Source organism: Leptonychotes weddellii, chromosome 6, assembly GCF_054177405.1.
Source record: "Leptonychotes weddellii isolate Sample4059 chromosome 6, ASM5417740v2, whole genome shotgun sequence".
Classification (NCBI taxonomy): domain Eukaryota; kingdom Metazoa; phylum Chordata; class Mammalia; order Carnivora; family Phocidae; genus Leptonychotes; species Leptonychotes weddellii.
This window is the reverse complement of record NC_138374.1, coordinates 106,192,180-106,198,652: the sequence shown is the minus strand read 5'-3', so window position 1 is coordinate 106,198,652 and position 6,473 is coordinate 106,192,180. Positions and strand designations below refer to the sequence as shown.

The 6,473-nt window shown below is 39.9% G+C and overlaps 1 protein-coding gene across 5 annotated transcripts in view; it reads left to right on the top strand.

Moving 5' to 3' along the window:
- SERTAD4 (SERTA domain containing 4) overlaps positions 1 to 6,473 on the top strand; it is an 18,695-nt gene that overhangs the window by 7,743 nt on the left and 4,479 nt on the right. The gene's annotated exons all lie outside the window — the stretch shown is intronic.

The following is a 6,473-nucleotide window of genomic DNA, read 5'->3' as shown; positions in this document are numbered from 1 at the left end:
AAATCTTTTATCTGCCAAAGGACCTGTGTCCAGCATATATAAAGAACTTTTTCAATTCAACAATAAAAAGACAAATATCCCCATGGGTAAAGTGCCAAAGGATTTGAATAGACATATCTCCAAAGACAATATACATATGTCCAATAAACAAATGAAAAGATGTTCATCATCATTAGTCATTAGGGAAAATGGAAATCAAAACCAAAATGAGATACTACTGCACATCCACCAGAATAGCTAAAATAAAAAAGATATATAATAACAATTATTGGCAAGGAGGTAGAAAAGTGGCATCCTCACATATTGCTAGTGATAATGTAAAATGGTGCAGCCACTTTGAAAAAGAGTTTGGCCATTACTCACGAAGTGAAAAACAGTTACCATATGATCCACTAATTCCATCCCTTGGTATATAACTTAGAGAAAAGAAAACATGTATCTACACAAAAACTTGTACATGAGTGTTCATGAAACATTCATAATAGCAAAATATATGAACAACCTAAATTTTTATCAACTGATAAATAAGTGGTATATTTATATTATAGTATGTTGTTGAGCAATAAAAATTAATGAGGTGCTGACACATACTAAACTTGAAAACATTATGATAAATTAAAGAAGAAACTCACAAAAGACCACTTATTTTATGTTTCTATGTATGTGACTTGTCTACAACAGGAAACCAGAGACAGAAAGCAGATTAGTAGTTGCCCGGGAATAGGGATGTTGAAGGATGGGGAATAACAATTAATATGCACAGGGCTACTTTTTGGGGTCATGAAGATTTTCTAAAATGAGAGGGTGGTGATGGTTCTATAACCTGGAATATATTAAAAACCAATGAACCATGTACTTTAAACATGTGAATTTTACAGTATGTGAAATGGACCTCAGAAAGCTGTCATAAAGAATCCAGAGGTGGAAAAAACACTATCAAGAGCGAGAGAATCAAAGAAACCAGGAAAAATTGATATAAAAAAGTATGATATATGGAGGCCTTGAAGTATGGGTATGGTGTGTGCTATCATGCATCTGAGTGTGTGACTCATATCTGTCTATCTGTTCGGAGTGCCGGCCATTTCTTTTCTACACCTGGGCCTTGAACAAATCTAGCTGAACTGTTAGCTCTTTCATATTTCACAGATAAACGATCACTGGGGAAAACACGTCAGAAGGAAGAGGAGTCCACCACAATGGCTAGATTCTTGATAAGACAAATACTCAGCTGAGGAATCATAAGTATAAACTTAATTATCTGGAACAGAACCCAAGAGCAGTGGTTTTCCCAGTGCATGCAACTGGGAGAATCAAAGGCAGGAGTAGGAGGAACCATTAGTTCAATTGTTCCTTCGTTCATTCATTCATTCATCCTTTTCAGTGCTATCTCAAACTCTGGAAGAATAGAGACACAGGACAGACCTCAATCTTGATCTTAACACACTTAACAAATCTGTTGGAGTTTCTTAACCATGACTCTTTTTTTTTTTTTTTAAAGATTTTATTTATTTATTTTAGAGAGAGAGAATGAGAGAGAGCACATGAGAGGGGGGAGGGTCAGAGGGAGAAGCAGACTCCCTGCCGAGCAGGGAGCCCGATGCGGGACTCGATCCCGGGACTCCAGGATCATGACCTGAGCCGAAGGCAGTCGCTTAACCAACTGAGCCACCCAGGTGCCCCCCATGACTCTTGATAAAAACAAAAATATTCAACTCAAAGGGTCTTCTTAAGCAAAAAAAAAGGAAAAACTGAAACTCAGAACTTGGAAGTTCAGGAAGACCGGACTACAGACAAGCCTTATTCCAGGAGCTCAGGGTTGTCAGGGCTCAGTCTCTCCTTTCTCTCTCCTGGTTTCTGCTTTTCTTCACTGCCATTCTCAGACTGGTCTTGGTCAATGACTGGCAGAATGGTTACCAACTTTTTTTTCAGGTATTTAATTTCCCTTAAAAGTTAATAAATTGATCCCAGAGAAGTTTCCTGTTAACCTGAGTCATGGGCTTGCTTATCCTCCTTTCAAAGTTGTTGTTGGTGGGCATGTTAGTTGGGAGGAATGGGCAGGGTCAGGACACATGATTGGCAGCCCCAACATACCAGGTGAGCAAGAACCATAACCACCACTCTCTACTCCAAAGACAGTCGTGAAGTCTCTACAGATTCCCATAAAAAGAATTTGTTAAATGCTGTACAAATGGGGTGAATTAAATACTAGTGAGGTAGAGAGGAGCAAAAAATCTCTTCTCACTGCAGATTTTCAGCAAAGGAGGTAGGATTTTAATTTGGAACTAACATGAACTCCAATATAAGCTTCCAGCAGGTGAGTAGGGGGAGAATAGCGAGGCAGTCATGCTATTAAGCGGGAATCTCACAGACTGTGTGGAAGGACATGTCCGAGCGTCATCACAAGGGTGATGGGGATTTTCCAAAGGCAAAAAGTAGAGAGGGGAGAACCATTCCCACGGTTGCCCTCCTGGGACCCTCCTTTTTCTAGCATAAGAAATCTATGTGATTTCATATTTTTATTCAGATCTTTTCTCTTAAGCTGACCCTCTCCTCTTCCCAACTTGCTAAACATAAGCAAAAGGGTCACGAATACCTGAGTGGGCAAACCAATAGAATTTTCTGCAGGAAACGAGTTAATACGTGACGACCTCCAGGAGCTGCTGGGCTTTCTCCCTGCATGTGAGGCGGGCACCTCACCCAAACAGGCAACCACCGTTCCACAGCAAGGAACTGAAACACATACAGGATGAGTGAACTCCAGCAAACTGTCACAGGGCATTAATTTAAAGCTATTAGACACTCATTACAGCTTCATCGATTTTTTTACAGGGAGAAATGAACATTGCTGGACTTGTGAATCTTACCTCACTGCCTGTGAGTTAGATGCCTCGTTTTGTTCACTTTGAGGATAATGTCAAAGCTGAGGTTCTTGCTACTGTAGAAGATCCCTCCACCCATCTCATCCTCCTTCTCCTTCCCACATATTTCTCTATTGATAATAGCTTTTTTTTTTTTTGAGAGAGAGAGAGCGAGTGAGCGAGCAAGCATGGGGGGTGGGAGGGGGTGGGCAGAGGGAGAAGGAGAGAGGATCTTAAGCAGGCTCCACACCTAGGACGGAGCCCAATGCGGGGCTTGATCTCAGAACCCTGAGATCATGACCTGAGCTGAAATCAAGAGTCCAATGCTCAATGGACTGAGCCACCCAGGTAGCCTGAAAATAGCTTTTATCCTAAACCACCCCACACGAGTTCACACTTTCTCATTTCTTTCTCACTTTAACAAGGAAAAAGAGAATTTCTGGATTTAAATCCTAGCTCTACCACTGAACAGGTTCTGGCCTTGGGCAAATTATTTAAGATTTTCATTTTTCTGTTTCCTTTTATTAAAATGAGGCTAATAATAGTACCTGTCTCATTGGGCTGCTATGAATACTGAATGGGTTAGGACAGGCAAAATCTTTAAAACAGGGCTGATAATAAGCACAAAAACTTAATTAAATCTATTATTTAGCACAAGAATATTTTCATCCCCTCTGAGTGTCTCACTAAGGTCTTGGTGGCTTGTAGGAATTCAGATCGGACCTGAATGAAATATTCCTCAATAAGCAGCCTGAGCCAATGGTTCTGCCGCCCCCACCTCACCCTGTCCCGTAATTACGTACTTGTAAGTGCTGTCGGCAGTAAATAGAGAAAAGTCACAGAACCAAGAGGACTGCATTCAGAACAAGGTTTACGGTGCAAGCTTTACTGAGGCCTTCTGCCCTGCCTTCATGTGTTTCTTCCCCCTGCCTTTTCCAATCCTGAATGCAGCCACTCCAGCTCTTCATGGCTTTTCCCAAACCCTTAACCGTGGGATGGCGTGACCGGCAGGGGGGAGCACATACTTAGCACGCCAGCAGAGCTGGCACTCCAGGAAGGAAAAGAGAAAAACAGAAAATCTGGAGAAAGGCCTCTTTTGGTGTCAGCATATATTAAAAGTCACATCACTTCAAGACAAATTCTGTTTTATAAAATTGAGATTCCCCGTCGACCCGCAAATAAACAGGGTGCAGTGACAGAGGCAGGTCGTTCAGCACTTAGTGTCCTGGTCGATGAGCCTCTCCATTTTACTGCACAGAAACAATGAAGAAGGTCAGACACGAACTCGCTCTATCTCCAAAACCCCTCATCTTCAAATGCATCTGTGTTCCCGCACCTGCTTCCTTTCTTCATTCTAGTTGCAGAATAAAAGAGGTCCTGCTCTGCCCTTTGCTTCTTCTAATGCCACTTCTCTGTCTCTTTCTCTCTTATTCTCCCAGCTGCTTCTCAGCTTATCATCTCCTATTTTTGGACACACAATACATCCTTCCCAAGGTTTGACCATGTATCCTTGCCCTGTTCTGCGGCAATGTGAAACAACCAGTTACCCCAATGTGTTTCCTTCCCTTGCTTACCCTTCTTCTTTCCCTCATTAACTACGAGATGCGGGCTTGCTGTTCTCAGCATCCCACTGAAACTGCTCTCTGAAAGTCAGTAGCAGCTACCTGGTCCTCATCCTGGAGCCTCTGGGGCTCTCACTAACGTCCCTGAGGCATCCGATCCCCTCCAGCAATGCTTTCTCTCTTGACATCCCTTGCTCCCTTGACTTCCAAATCAACAATTCCCATTTGTTCTATGCCTTACCTGGCTTTACTTTTCTTGTTTGCACACTCCTTTCTTATTTATTCGAGGCCCTGCCCTGATCCCACCAACTCAGAAATCTTTGAGAATAGGTCTTAACAATTTCTATTTTTACACAAGATCCCTAGGTAATTCTTAGAGACAACTGCTCTTTCTACTGGTCATGTTGCCAATCTTCCTCCCTCCCATCCTTTCTCCATATGGTTACCAGAACGGTCTCTAATAAACACAAGCCAGACCTAATCCTATACTATTTAAAACCCTCAATCACTGTCTATCACAGAGCACAGTTCAAACTCATTAACATGACATAAAGGCCCTTCAAAACCTAGCACTTTCCCACTCTTCAGCATTTCTATCTCTACTTCATTGGGTTCTTAAACTCAGGTTGCAGAGTTATTGTGACTTCCCAAAATGTGATTTTATACTTCTGTGCCTCTGAATCTATTATTTGCTCAGTAAGTCTTATTTTTCTTTCTGAGTACTCTATGGTACCTTTCCTGATCACTGTATCTATCTGGCTTCCTCTTTATGATGCGATCTTATCTTTAGGATAAGACCTATGTCATCCATATTTGTACCTAAGCATTAATTGCAAAACCTGGCATTTTTAGTTTTCCAGTGTTGCTTTGGTATGTTTGATGAATGTATGAATAAATGAAAGTATGGGAAGAACAATAGCAAATACTCACTGAGCACTTACTAGGGGCTAGGCGTATACATATTGGCAAGTCTGTTCCTCACAACAACTTCATGAGGTGGATAATACATAGACCAAGAAAGTGAGGCTTCAGGAGTAAATTTATCTCTCAAAGTCACATGGTAATGGTTGAAATTGGAATTTTAACCTAGGCCAAATCTACTATCAGACTGCATGCTCTCAACCTCAATGCTTTATTGAGTTAATAAGCAAAATATTGAGGCTCATCATTAAAAATCAGGTTAACATGAATCAAAGCTTGAAGCAGAATAATTTTGATTTAATAGAACTTATCAAAGAATACCCCATAACAAAAAATAAAGACTCAAGGTTTTACAGAGGGCATCTATCAAATGCTCAAAAATGAGTTAATCTTAACAGTCATTAATCCTCCAAGAGCAAAGAAAAAGACAAATTCAATGAAGTTTTCACCTTATACTTTCACTCTACATTTCACTTATGAATATCAATGTAAAATTCCTCAATATTAGCAAATATTATCTAATGCCACATAAATAATTATTCGCCCTAACCTAGTTGGATATATTCCCAAAATGTTAGGATGGTTCAATATTTAAATAATTTCAATTCAACATCTTAATATATCCGAGGAGAAAACCATATGATAAAGAATTTAAAAGCTTTGACAGAATTAAACACTTATTCTTGATTGGAAAAAACAACAACAACTGTCTGCTATGTTATCATATAGAAACCCTAGAGGCATTTTCATTTTCACAGTGCTCAGACAACATCACAATGAACACTCTATCTGGGCACTCCTCACCAGGTTTAAACATGCACTGGAGAAGTAGTCATGAAAAGAGACAAAAAAAAAAAAACTACTGGAGAGAGAATAGGTAAAGAGGAAGTACACTCATATGTGCTTATATAAGATAATATACTTTAAAAGACCCAAGAGGACCAATGATGATGCTAATAAAAATAAGATATTAAAGAAGCAGAATATAACATAAACTACAAAAATCAATCGCCCTCATTTATACATTTAATAACCAGTTTAAAAGCTCAGCAAAAGAGGAAAACCACATAACAACAACAGTCGTGACCAAAAAAGTAGTAAGAAAAAAGAAATATACTAACAAATTTTTTTT